The following is a 13,906-nucleotide window of genomic DNA, read 5'->3' as shown; positions in this document are numbered from 1 at the left end:
GTCATAGATTCGAGGTAAAGCGACGCCTGGTGAGGCGCTGTCAAAGGCTTAGTGCAGACTAAATAGGATTAGATGGACTGCAAAACAGAGTGTAGTCAATTCTCGCTTCTCGTTGTCAAACTAGCTCGTGCTGTAAGTCTCCAGCATTACGAAGTATAAGTGTCATATCTTATATTCTTTTGATAACATTGACAATGTCATACGTATTGTGTTATGTTACTTGCAAAAGTCCTCGCCGGTTACGAACAATGATGCCAGGATAGGTTCCAATGTTTTAGGATTTTCCTGTCATCTTGAACGAAAATTTATCTTTGTGTTCGCGAAATATTATTAGGCTTCATGTGGACTTCCACCAAAAATAGGTACCAATTTGGGGTTTAAATGGCTTGAAATTAAAGATACTAAGATTGTATGTAGCACAGGTGTTTGAAAATCGCCCTTGGGTATTTTAAATCCACCTCATCTCTCCCTTGAAGGGAAGTTCTCGTATTAAGCCGAAGGCTATGCCTATGGGTTTAATAAAAATTTAGTTAGAACCATAGATTATAGCTCCTTCACACCTGACCGGATGCGAAACCTTACTAAGACGAAAATTATTAAATAACCTATTGACGCTAATTGTCTAATTTACCTTTCTTCTTGTCGTTGGTAGGTTAGTCGCCTTGGCAACAGTTCTTTAGTTTAATTGGAAGTGGTGTGTGTGATGTTTTTAAAGAGAAAGGTTTTTTATTTTTTTTTTTTTTGGTAGATGAATTTAAAGGTATATACCTAGGTAATATTTTAATATTATGAATAATGATCATTAAAAATATTTAAGATGTTGTTAATGTTATGAATAATTATTAATAATAATACTTGTCTTTTAATATTATGAGTAATTATTAATAATAATATTTGTTTTAATATTGTCAATAATTATTATTAAAAAATATTAATATATTTAATAATAATAATTAAAAATATTGATATTTTAATATATTAAATAATTATTATTATTTAATATCGTGATTATTTTTTATTATTAATTATATTAATGTAATGTTGGTTTAGTGTTAAATCAAGAACATATTATAAGACCTAAGAAGAAAGAACTTCATTTATTGAATCGTACTGAAATACCATGATCTAAAGTTTTTAGCTTTCACACTTTTTCATGTACCCGTTATAAGATTTTATCGAAGAGGGTATATTCCGAGGGGTCGGTCATTCATGAAATCCCGTACGCTACCCGTGAAATCAAATTTAAGAAATCCGAAATCAAGGCTGATTTCGAAATCAAATTAAAAATCCGAAATCAGCAACGAAATCATAAAATCAGCAACGAAATCATAAATTCAGTAAAGAAATCATAAAATCAGTAAAAAAATCACAAAATCAACAAAGAAATCACGAAATCGGAAGCGAAATCACAAAATCAGAAACAAAATCAGTAAATAAATCGTGAAATCCATTACAAAATTCACGAAATCCAAAATCAAAAGAAATCACGAAATCATGGGGAAAATCTCAAAATCCGAGGAAATCACGCGAAAAACCTCAAAACTCAAAGAAATCAAGGGAAATATCGCAAAATCCGTCGAAAACCCGGTAAAAATAGCAAAATCCGACGAAATCACGGGAAAAATCTCAAAATTTGATGAAATCCATTGGATTTTATCGAATTCTGAAATCAAACAAAATCCGACGAAATCAAACGAAATCCGAAGAAATCAAACGAAATCCGAAGAAATCAAACGAAATCTGAAGAAATCAAACGAAATCTGAAGAAATCAAATTGGATTTCGAAATCCCGTACACTTTTTCCAAAACGTCCGACCCCTCTTTGTATTTATATGGGTTTTTGGTAGCAGACTTAATCGTAAACCGAAGTACCTAAGTACGTTTCGACCATATAAAGGTGTTTTCTTAACGCCAAGAAGCACCGCTACAGTTCACTACATGCCATAGGCTATGAAGCACTTGCTCCCTCTAGCGGTACACATTAACGGAAACAAATTAATTAATTTAATAATATAAAAAAATCCTTTTCATGGCTTATTCCAAAAGAATTAAAAAAAATAATTATTTCCAAACAAAGTAAACAATTTCAAATTAGTTGCCTATTTTTCACATATAAACGTTTTTAAAATGAGCGAAAAATTCTTAATCATAATTAATTTTATTTATTTTATTTTTCTATTGCAGAATTAGTTTTGGCATCTGAAATGGTCGAAGAAAATATTTGTCAAGACATCAGTGGAAGGAAACGTGCGTAATTGTTTCGTGAAACCGGATACCATGATGTTGGCCACCTATAAAGAAAAACATATTGATAAATATTTAAATAGTAGTATATTTTATAATAATATAAAAAAACAAAACCAAATTAATACTTTTTAGTCGACACTACGAGACTAGTCTCGCGCATCGTATTTCTGCTATATTATTAAAAACTTTAAAGCGAAACATCGTCCATCGCATTAACAAAAAAATTAAAATGTGACGATATTTTTAAATTAATGATATGGGAGTGTGAAAACCGAGTCATGTTATAAAAGATGGGGTGAATTTCGCGAAGTGAAAAATAAATTATCTTAATTTCAGTAAATAATTTAAATAATAACGTTTATAATTAATGTACATTTTATATTTATAATATTAGTCCCTCTTTTATCTTATTTCCCAAAAAAAAGCTACGTAATATTTAATTTCATTAAACAAATTAATTTAAAATTAATTATTAGAAATAAACGTGATAACTAAAATTATGATAATTAATGACGACTTTCAATAACCTTAATCTTTATTAAATTACATCAAAATTTTAAATTATAATCATTCATTGGAATACAGCTAATTTTTTTTAATCTTAACTTAATCTTAATTAAATTAAGCTACATGAAAATTTTAAATTATAATTATTCATTTTAATGCAGTAATTTTTTATCTTAACTTAATCTTAATTAAGTTACATGAAAATTAGTAATTAAAGTTATTCTTATGGAATCTTCCGAAGAAGATATAACCAGAAAGTTTAAACGTGCTATCATAATTTTAGTTAAACGTTGTTTCTAATTATTCTGACCACCTAATCGTCATCTTTCGAAAAAAAAATTACATAATCACATGATTATGTACACGGATTTTACCTTAAAAATGAGGGACGAAGTATATTTTTAGTGGAAGAGCTCGCGGAACAACAATTAAAATTAGTGATTATATCTTAATAATTGTTTTTAAAGTTTTGAAATTTTTGCCTGCTTTTACGTTAAGGTAAACGTAGCAAAAAAATGGATATGGATCTCATCTTGTTTATAATTAATTATTCGTTAAGTATATTACGGTTTAAAAAACCGTAACGTAATTAAAACCTAATTCTTGACCATAAGTTAATTAATTCCGAACATTGAAAATACATTAAAATTAATAGAAATTTTGCCTTTATCGAAAATTAAAACGTTAGTGTCAGACATGTTTGCTCAATAATACCTGGACTCATTGGCGTTGCCAGGATTTTATTCCACATGGATTATAAATTTGGGGGTCCCTTTATAAACGGGGGAGCTTTGCTTTTACTGGACTTAAAGCTAAGTACCCCTGGTATCGCCACTTCCAGGACTGATCAATTAGCCTTATTCCTGATCAGCGCCACCTACCCATAGCGGCGACTTTGAGAACTACTGTAATCGACAAGCCAACCAGATGTCGCTAAAATGTGATGACGTCATTTTTGGTAAGCACCCGATAGTGCCCGTCAGTGACGTCACCAGATTTTAGCGACATATGATTGGCTTGCCGATTACAGTAGTTCACAAAGTCGCCGCTATGGGTAGGTGGCGCTGATCAGGAATAAGGCTAATTAAATCTAGCTAATTCTGCATTCCATTAATTCCTGCAGAGTAACAAACACACAGGATGGGAGGCTACCATTTAACTCATGCAATAGACCATTTCATTATAGACAGGGGTGAAGAGAACTTTACAGGGCGTAGGGGTCCGCCAAGAAGCACCGCTAGAGGCAGTGCTAGTGGGGCTAGCATCCATCGTGTAGTGAATTCTGGCTCCATCTGGTGTTGCCTCTAGGTTCAAGGGAAGGTGTTGGTTTCTCTATTTGTAATTAATGCAAAGGTAGATGTCAAGATGAGATTCATATTCAAAATTAATTTTGTTTAATACACCATGTTATAAAAGTAGGCTAAATTTAAAGGCTTTAAAATAATTATAACAACGGATTATTATTAAGGCTCTCCCCCACAATTTTTGTCTTTCCATATTTCATTTGATCTCATTAGTAGATTCATTATCGCGTTTTTAATAATCTTTATAGAGCTTAATGACGTTCGTGACGTCACACAAAACGCTTATTTAAGTGTTTTAAATATAATACCTTTCGCTATATATAGCTCTCTTAATGGTATAATTAATTCCCAACCCGAGGTGACGTGTAAACACGTAACGTCATTTTAGTGTTTAACTTTTAATTTAATTTTGGTTGGTAACCCATAGATTAATTTAATTTACCCCCCCCCCTTTATTTTTTATTAAATTATTAATTTGTATTAATTATTTAGTATCATTAACACGCGCGAAGATATAAAAAGCTCTTAGAAAGGTCAACATCATTTTCAAACTTCAAAACTGCATGTACTTAATTAATATCGTGAATTAGAAACTTAAAAAATAGTTCTGTACTACAGAATGTATTAAAAATTAAACCAGGGAGCTATATCTTAAAATAGAAGGAAGGAATATATTCGTTTTAATAATCCTTTTCCTTGGCCAGTTTGACCCGCCGGTATTTCATTGCTTCTCCCTGGTTTGTTACACAAATGGGCCCTATTACTTTTAAAAACTGTAATCATATTTTCAAAACGCATATTTTCAATTTATCCATAATATTTAGTTCAATTGGAACTTCATTGTTGAAAAAAGTAAAGCTCGGTTTTTTTTCACTGTTTAAATTATTATCTTCAATACAAACTTTCGTGTGATTATTTGTTTTAAACTGCTGGCCAGTTTCTTCATAAATAAAACAGAAAGTTTACTTGCAAAATTATCGTTCGAAAAAACATAAACATAAAAACAAGTACTACCATTAAATCTCAGACCACCTAACCATGGACAGGCAACTGTATAGGGAGCTAGGTTTGCTTAGAGCAACGCCTGACACTAGCACTGTGGTGGTTGGTGTCGAAAGTTTAGCACCAAACTAGTAAAATTCGGCGATAAGTTGCGGTTGCCATTAGTTAACGCGGGTTTAAAGCGTCCATTGTTAGGTGGTCTGAGCTTAAATATATTATTTCCAATAGGGACTTGGCAATTCGGGCTTAACTCCGCCCCCCAGCGCCATTATGGTATGTTTTTTTAACAGAATGAAAGCTATATAAGCCCCTCCTCCTGGTATGTTTTTTAGCACTACTGGAAGGTAGCCTGACGTTGCGTGACGTAGTACTGCCTAGTCCCTATAGCTTGCATTTTACAGTGTTAAATCAGAAATATATAAAAAGCGCCATCTAGGGATATTATTGGTAACTTAATAAATAATTAAAAACGTACATTATTCATATTATTTTTTTCGTTAAGCAACATTTATCAATAATGCTTTTACGATTGAAAGATAGACATATTTTACTAATACCGGTTAATCAGTTAAAATAATGACTTATTCAAAATTTATATTAAAATCAGAAAGGAATTTCTTTGAACTATTTGAATACCCCTAATTTCCATAGGTGGCAAATACCGCGGGGTTGTTTAACAGCTTCTATTTCAAATCCTTCACATTTACGGTTTTTCAAAGCACTTCAATAATCAACAGTCCTGTTTTTCCCAAATACATTGTTTTAAATTAAATATTCATATATTCTAGCCGTAATTTTCTTTGTAATGTTTCATGTATATAATGTAGATAACATAAATAAATAATAATAAGATAAAAATTTAATTGCTAAAAATTTATTAACAGATTTATTTAATGATCGATTATGTACGGTATTCAAAACGAAAAATGTAATTGTCGAGCATCAGCTAATCATTGATCTCATCGTAACCTTTGAAACATGTATGAAAAGCTTAATTAAAAAACAAAGTCATTCGATGGACAAAGTGTGGTCCTCGTTGGCTTTGTTCGTTTAGCTTCATAAAACTCTTTTTCTACCATTTTCGAGTGTGTTCTTGGAAAGATAAACAAGATGTAACTCTTTTTATAAGTAAATCATTCGTGATAATTGTTCGTGGTTTTATAAAATTTCTCTTCGGTGTTTTGTTGTTCTTCTTAGTCATTAATAAAAGATATTCATCTTTATCTCTGTTTCTAATTATTTTTTAATTAACCTAAGGCTGATTTTTAAGGTAATAGGCTCTCTACGAATAAAAGACAAATATAACCAGAAGTGAGATGAGACCAGAAGTACTGAGCTAACCAAATTCTTCACTCGGCGAAAGTGAAGATTCTTGATAACACAAGAACGGTTGACCCTCTAGTAGCGGTTTCTGAATTTTCCCTCCAAAAGGTGAGACGCTCGCGGTGGTAGACGGCCGAACTAGATTCCAGCACCCGCGTCCGTGTTCCGCCGCTTTAGGTTGAGGGGAAGGGGTAGGAAATGTTTTTGGAACTCGACCAATTTTTTTCTCAGTAGCGTAAGCGCGTGGGAAGCGGCATAAAACCCTCAAATTTGTTCACTAGTGCCAGGATCTACTATCATTGCTAGAGCCCTTCACTTCTAGTCTCATCTCACTTCTGATATAACTGAAAGGAGAGCAACAAGAAGATCACCGTGAGATATAACTAGAGATGGGAAATTACCGTGATTTTTTTAAAACGGTAATTTGCCAAATTACAGGTAATTTAACGATTTAAATTGTGGAAAACTAATAACATTGTCTACTCCTAGCCTAGATTCTTATTTGTTAATGTATTTTATAGTATCAAGAAGTAATATCAAGTTATAAGGGAGAAGGTATAAATTTGCCACAATTCCTGCTTTATCTCCAGTCCAAAAGTAGGTCCGGGGTTAATCCCCGCCTCTAAATTAAAACCAGCATCTCATTGGTTCATGGAAACTCCACGTCAGCACGACGCGAATGACGGAAATTCCGTATTTTCCGACTGAGGAGAGGCGAAATAGCCCGGTGCCTCCTTTTACGTCCCCCCTCCTATTTTGAAAGGGGGACTGGGACTATGGCGCGCGAATACTTAGGCATCTTATACCTTCTCGCTATCACTTCTTGATAGTATATAGTATATATAATCAGGGCACAAACCACATAAGGGTCACGTCCTAAGCTGAAGTATACTATAAGTATGCTAAGTTACTTAATGCAGGCTTGTACAACGCCTACGACTTGCAGTATACGCTGGTTCCATCTTGGCATGGTAAGTGAGAAACCTGAAAGTTTTTACATAGGCTTATGATTTCACATTGAAGCTTGATAAAATCGTCACCGAGAACTTTAAATAGAGAATTAACTATAAGAGAACCATTTTTAATCGATTTCTACTGATAAAATAACATCGAAATCATTTAGTAAACTTAAAAACACATTTTACATGATTTTTGAGTTTCAAACGTTAACTTGCTAAGCCTAACTCTCATTATTTAAAAACTAAAATTATTTTTAGTAAAACGGGTGAAAAATCGTTCTATCACTGAATGCGTCACAAAGTATTGTCAAACCAGCTTACTCTGGTTTTTTGACCATTTGTTCGTCAATGTCTCTACTTTTGACCAGTTAAAACAAGCTGTTCACACGATTACAAAATACGTTTTTCACATAAATTCTTTCAAATGACAGAAAATTTTCGTCTTTACAGAATGTTCAAGAGTTGTTTATTCGCCTTAGAATATTGATTAATATGTGTGTTAAATCATGTTAGTTTTTACCTTATTAAGAATTTTAAATCGATATTATAGAGACTTGGATCTTATGAAATCGAACATTCATCTCATAATCTTGATAAGCAGTTCAAACGAGAACTTATGAATTACAGTTGAAATGACCATTTATTATCGTTGCCAACTTTGTATTAAGTTTGAGTTACTATACACGCAGTTCTTTAATTACAATTTTTCATAAGAAGACGTTGATAACGTAGTTTTGCGAAACAAATTTACTAAGCGGATAAAGAAATCGTATCTACGCACTGAATAAAAAAGTCCTGGCTGCATGATTGATAATGACCAACTCAAGCGAATTTACCAAGGAAGGCAAGTGTCTTTAGAAAATTTTCATATCCTTGGCCATCTTGATAAATAGCGGTCAGAGAGATATATAAAAAGATTTCGTCACTTGCGTAAGGAAAGTGTTCTAACGAACTCAGATCGTATAAGACTATTAGTTTGACCTGAACTGCAAATACGTCTTTTAGTAGTACTACATATTCCTTGTTCTTAATTTTAAAGGAAGCGGTTTATCTTTCATTTCATTGTGTTACTAAGGTTCAACATTTAATTTCATTGTGTTACTAAAGTTAAACATTAAATCGTTCTTTAGTGAGGGTGAGCTTTTAATGATTTTCTTTTCAAGCTGAACATACATTAATAAAGAATGCTTAACGTGGAAAATGTACTCAATAGATGTAGCCACAAATCCAACTAAGTTTTAATCGACCGGGGCCGTCTGTTATATTTATAATGAACCAGTTAAATGGGTTGAAAACTTGAAACATAAGGACGAAGTTTCAACCGACTTCTTCACGGAGCCAGTATTTGGTTCGTTTTAAATTTTAGACTGGCTTTATGGACTTTGGGGTTGGATATGTTGACTGGCTAATAGATTTAAATATATTTTTAATTCGTTTCTGAGTTTCAGAGGTCTGAACCATTTCGTATTTAATGTTATCAGGTATATAAAGCTTTCAAATACGTCTAATGGAATTTTAGCACACAGGCTTTTTTGCAACAGATATGTGCATCATTGAAAGTATGAAGAGAAAATTAGAGAATAAGATTAGAAAAAAACTGGTAAGAAAAGCCAAATCTATTGTAGCTGTTTTGTTGAGAGTAAATCTAATATGAGTAACGCTAATTTTATTCCACAAGTAAGACTCTTCGGCTATTCTCAGTAGAGACTTGTTACTTCCTTTTGATACTTTTTTTGTAAAAACGCGAGTGACAAGCGGACAATAATAGACCGTTACTGTGGCTAATTAACGATAGTTTTATAAAAAATAGACCTACGGTAAACAAGGGGCAAACTGAGTAAGAAAAGTTAAACAAAAAATACCAAATGTTAAACGTTTTTGAATTTTTTTGTGCGTGTCGGATTGAAAAACAGCCAAACTGAGTTGTCAAAAAATTTGTTGACCATTTTATTAAGTAAATAAGAATCGTAAATCTTAAGGCTGTGTCTAGGTCTTCCACAGATTGGCAAACATTTGTGTGTTGTATAGATAATTGACGAACACTGAAGTTTTTATTAGGGATACATCTCGCTAGTTTTGTAATCTTACTATTGAGGCATTCTGCGGTAATCATTATCATACCTAGCAACATTTCTTCTAACACTGGTAGCAAAATCATAGCAAATAGTAATAGGAACCAAATCAATACGTTCGCGAAACGCCGATAATTAAGTAACAAATTCGAGTTGTAAAAATAAAAGCTTACGTAGAAATTTAATGAATCCGATTGTGAATACCAAATCATGATATATATGTACTGGTACAGTATCATAATGAATATAAGCACAAGCATCGTATTTAGCAATTTGAATCTTTGTCGTACAGAACAGGACTGCTTATACGTTTTTAAGCAAGTTTTTGTTAATTTTGTGTTGAAGAAGCTTACATTGATTATGCAAATAGGCCCCACTAAATTTAAAAACCAGCTCGAGTAATAAGGAATCGTACTAAAATCATACTTTGTGTTCCACATACTGTGGAGAAATGCGAGCACACCACTTATACCGAATAAATTCACCACAGTAAACATCGAAAATCCCAAGTGACAATTGCTTTTCCGGAAAAATCCTATTAATCGCAGAAAACGAAAGAAAACATGAAACACCACACACGTTCTGTTCGGCATAGAATACGGCTTTATTACTACCGTGTTGTTATTAGAAATTACTCGCGTAGACTCCGTAGATCTATTTACTCTAAGTTTTCTTCTTCTATTGACACACCGATACATTGTAATCGTAATACAAATGTCTGAAACTTGTTGCCGTACTGTAGATAACTTCGCGCCTAGTATTCGTTACAACATTATTTTAGCTCAACATTAAAACTATTTTGAACATGCATCATCGAGTTATAGATTGGTTAATTTACCACCCGCTGACTTTGTACCAAGTGTCATAAGTACCGTCTTGGTACCGTTTATGTTCATTTCGAAAATATTTCCGAGTGATTCACAAGCTTCAGAACTTTTTGAATTGCGGCGGAATCATTTAAGGTTAAATTATATAACGTTTCGCAATATGTGATGCTATTTATTGTACCGTGGAGAATTAACCGGGTTTGTACCTAGCGTAAACGCAATTACCATTTAGTAAAGCGAACCAAATACTGCCTATACCAATGGCAAAGTGTAAAGAAAAGAAAGTGAGGCATTACTCAGAGTCAACAAAAAAACAATACTTTATTCTTTTAGTTCACGGTATGCTATAAGCGATCAAACTCATCACAATTAAAATTACAAAAAATATGTTATCTTCAACTCTGGTAGTAGGCCTAGTGCGTTGATTTTTCGACCAAAGACGCGTAACATTATAACGGGCACCATGAGTGACTTTCTCATCCACCCCAGTTCTGTTCTTTTTGCCTTGGCTTACACTTGACATTGGCGAAAATCGATCCTTGCGAGGTTTTCGTGCCATTTAAATTTGGTTTTTCTTACCCATGCGTAAAATATGCATTTAGCGTTAATGACAAAATTCAGCAACCGAAAACTTTTCTTTCAGCAACTTTCTTAAATTATAAAATCAATAGAAGAAGAGTCAATAAAGTGTTACGCTTATAATGCTAATTATACAAAAACGAGTTTTGCTTCGCAGTCCTTAAAAACTGCATTTATACACAGTCCTTCGTGACACTTTTTCAAACCAACAAAGAGCCAGAAATTAGAAATTATTAATGCATTGCAATTTGAAATTAAGTTTAATCGATACGAGAAATTTGATTTTAATTGCGTAATATATACATTTGTTATGATTAGAAATTTTACAACAAAAATGGGCATAAATACGGTGTTTCGATATAAAGGGAGCTCAGATTTTAGTGTGTGAAATCGAATAGAATCTGTTCTCGTAAAAACTTTATATAACTTTCAAATAGTTAAGGCGAACAAATACAAAATGAGCTTTAAAGGGATAGAATCGGCTTTATCTGAGTTGGTCACACTAACATTGGTTTTCTATAAATTAACCACCCCTAAAAACATGGGGGTCAGTAGAAATCGCGAGAAAAATTTATTAATTAAAATAAACGTGAATAAAAATTGAAATTTTGAACGCCAGATTTAAAATCGGCCACCATTTTCAACCCATTACCTACGTAGGTAAAGTTCGGCCTCTGATTGGTTGGTAGTAGTTGGAATGAAAACTGTCGTTTAAGGAGTAAAAAGTAGTAGGAACGAGAATCTAGGTCAGCTTGCCTGGTGAATCGTCGTCTGCTTATATGCTTAAGAATGTCAGACGAGAAAGTATTTCTGATCATTCCGGTCCTGAATCTGAGGATGAAAGTTCGAACTCTGATTCTTTGGATTCAGAAAATTCGGAACAATTTATAATAAACGAATCTGAGGGTAGTTCTTCTGAAGTAGAAGAATTTGGTGTGCAGCCATACCAATTCCCGTCAATCTGTATCATACTGCGCTCACAGAATGAATCCCCCTACCAGTAGGAAAAACACTACGGAGAAATTGGTAGAGACGAACTAGTAACGTTTTTCGGTGGTTCGGCTCTGTGTCACCAGGTGCCCTCATGATCGCAAAACAAGAGCATTTTGGATCTTTTAATCGTAATTTAAAAATCATTAATTAAACTAAAATATAAAAACATATATATTTTCAGAATCCTTATTTGTCTATCTATCGAAATAAATTAACCTTATAGGGATTTACTGCAATGAAATTAAAAGAAAGTATCCCTTTAAGCATTTTAAGTCATGTCAACGCGATTAAAGCTTTATAATGCCATGATTATACAGTGTGGAAGAGATCAGAGCAACACCTACCTTTGTGGAAAACCCCCAAAACCCCTGACGGACTACTTCACTGCAGTACATTTTCGAGCTCGTATACAGGGTGTGACATCTGTCATTGTATGCAAATGAGAACGTGCAACAAGTATCATAGTGAATATCGTTTAATGATACGCACTTTGAAACGTTAAAGACCTACGATTAAGCTTAGGAACTAAGGCATCACACTACAAATTAAAGGGCTGTTTGGTAAACCCATCACCGTAAATGTTCGATGTGCCTACCGTCGTGGTGTAGGCACTTTTCAAGACGATTGTCCATGCCTTGCATTACGTTTTCTAGCATTTGAGAAGTGATTCGTTCAATTGCGCTTCGAATTCTGGCCTTCAAGTCGTCTACATTTAAACGTTCTGTTGCAAACACCTTCCCCTTAACAAATCCCCATAAGAAGAAATCAAGTGGGGTTAGGTCAGGGGATCTTGCTGGCCACGGAATTGGTCCACCTCTACCGATCCAACGGTTTGGAAAGTGCTCAGTTAGCCATTGGCAAGCATTGACCGCCCAATGTGGTGGCGCACCATCCTGCTGGAACCACAGGTCCCGCATCACTGCTAATGGTAATGCGTCTATCGCATCACTAAACTCGTGGCGCAGGAAGTGCAAATACCTGTCACCAGTAATGTTGTCCTCGAAGAAGAAAGGTCCGATGATTCTGTTCCCCAGAATGCCACACCAAACATTTATCTTCCATCGAATTTGATGGTAATGTTGCCGTTACCAGTGTGGATTTCGTTGGGTCCAGTAATGTAAGTTATGTCAGTTCACCGTACCATCCCTGTGAAATGTCGCCTCATCAGAAAAAAGAACCTTTCTTAAGAACAATGGATCGGCTTCAATTAGCTCGCTCATGGTAAGACAGAAGTCTTGACGTCTTAGGTAGTCATCGTCCGTTAAGGCTTGTTGGAGGTGGATATGATAGGGCCGGTAGTGATGCCGATGAAAAATGGCAAGAACGGTTGAATGGCTTAGACCAACCTCTTCTCCGACCGCTCTACTACTAGTATGAGGATTGGCTTCAAAACGTGCAAGAATGTCGACTTCCCTATCATGATTACCAATTATACGGTCTCTTCTACGTTGACGGTCTTGCACGACAAAACTCCGGAAATCTCGTATGTTGTCTCTAATGTTCGTGAAGGTTCTTCGAACCGGCCTTCATCGGTTTGGGAAGCGTTCGTCATAAAGCAATGCCGCTTGTTGAACGTTACCGCGACATTCACCTAAAATAAACGTCATGTCCAATTTTTCTCGGCTGGAGTAGGCTGCCATTCGTCTACGACACAGGACTTACAACGTTTATACGAACTAAGCTGATAGTAACGACGCGTACGTTTGATTGAATAATGTGCCGAATTCTCAGTGCCGCGGAAAATTCTGACCTTCGTAACCTCGTATGGATTCCTTATCTAAGTAGGCGAAAGCCACGAGTTTAGTGATGCGATAGACGCATTACCATTAGCAGTGATGCGGGACCTGTGGTTCCAGCAGGATGGTGCGCCACCACATTGGACGGTCAATGTTCGCCAATGGCTAACTGAGCACTTTCCAAACCGTTGGATCGGTAGAGGTGGACCATATCCGTGGCCAGCAAGATCCCCTGACCTAACCCCACTTGATTTCTTCTTATGGGGATATGTTAAGGGGAAGGTGTTTGCAACAGAACCTTTAAATGTAGACGACTTGACGGCCAGAATTCGAAGCGCAATTGAATGAAACACTCCT

At 34.6% G+C, this 13,906-nt stretch overlaps 1 protein-coding gene across 1 annotated transcript in view; it reads left to right on the top strand.

Moving 5' to 3' along the window:
* The window catches only part of LOC149616729 (uncharacterized), a 47,903-nt gene extending 41,620 nt beyond the window's left edge, over window positions 1-6,283 (top strand). The window contains exon 3 of the mRNA XM_089857297.1: window positions 2,185-6,283. The gene's annotated coding sequence lies outside the window, so the exon portion shown is untranslated. The remainder of the gene's footprint in view (window positions 1-2,184) is intronic.
* Window positions 6,284-13,906: the final 7,623 nt, after the last annotated feature.

This window comes from Phalangium opilio, unplaced genomic scaffold (assembly GCF_054372755.1).
Source record: "Phalangium opilio isolate 3A_F unplaced genomic scaffold, DU_Popi_V2 ptg000217l_1, whole genome shotgun sequence".
Lineage (NCBI taxonomy): Eukaryota > Metazoa > Arthropoda > Arachnida > Opiliones > Phalangiidae > Phalangium > Phalangium opilio.
This window is presented reverse-complemented; position numbering and strand designations above follow the sequence as displayed.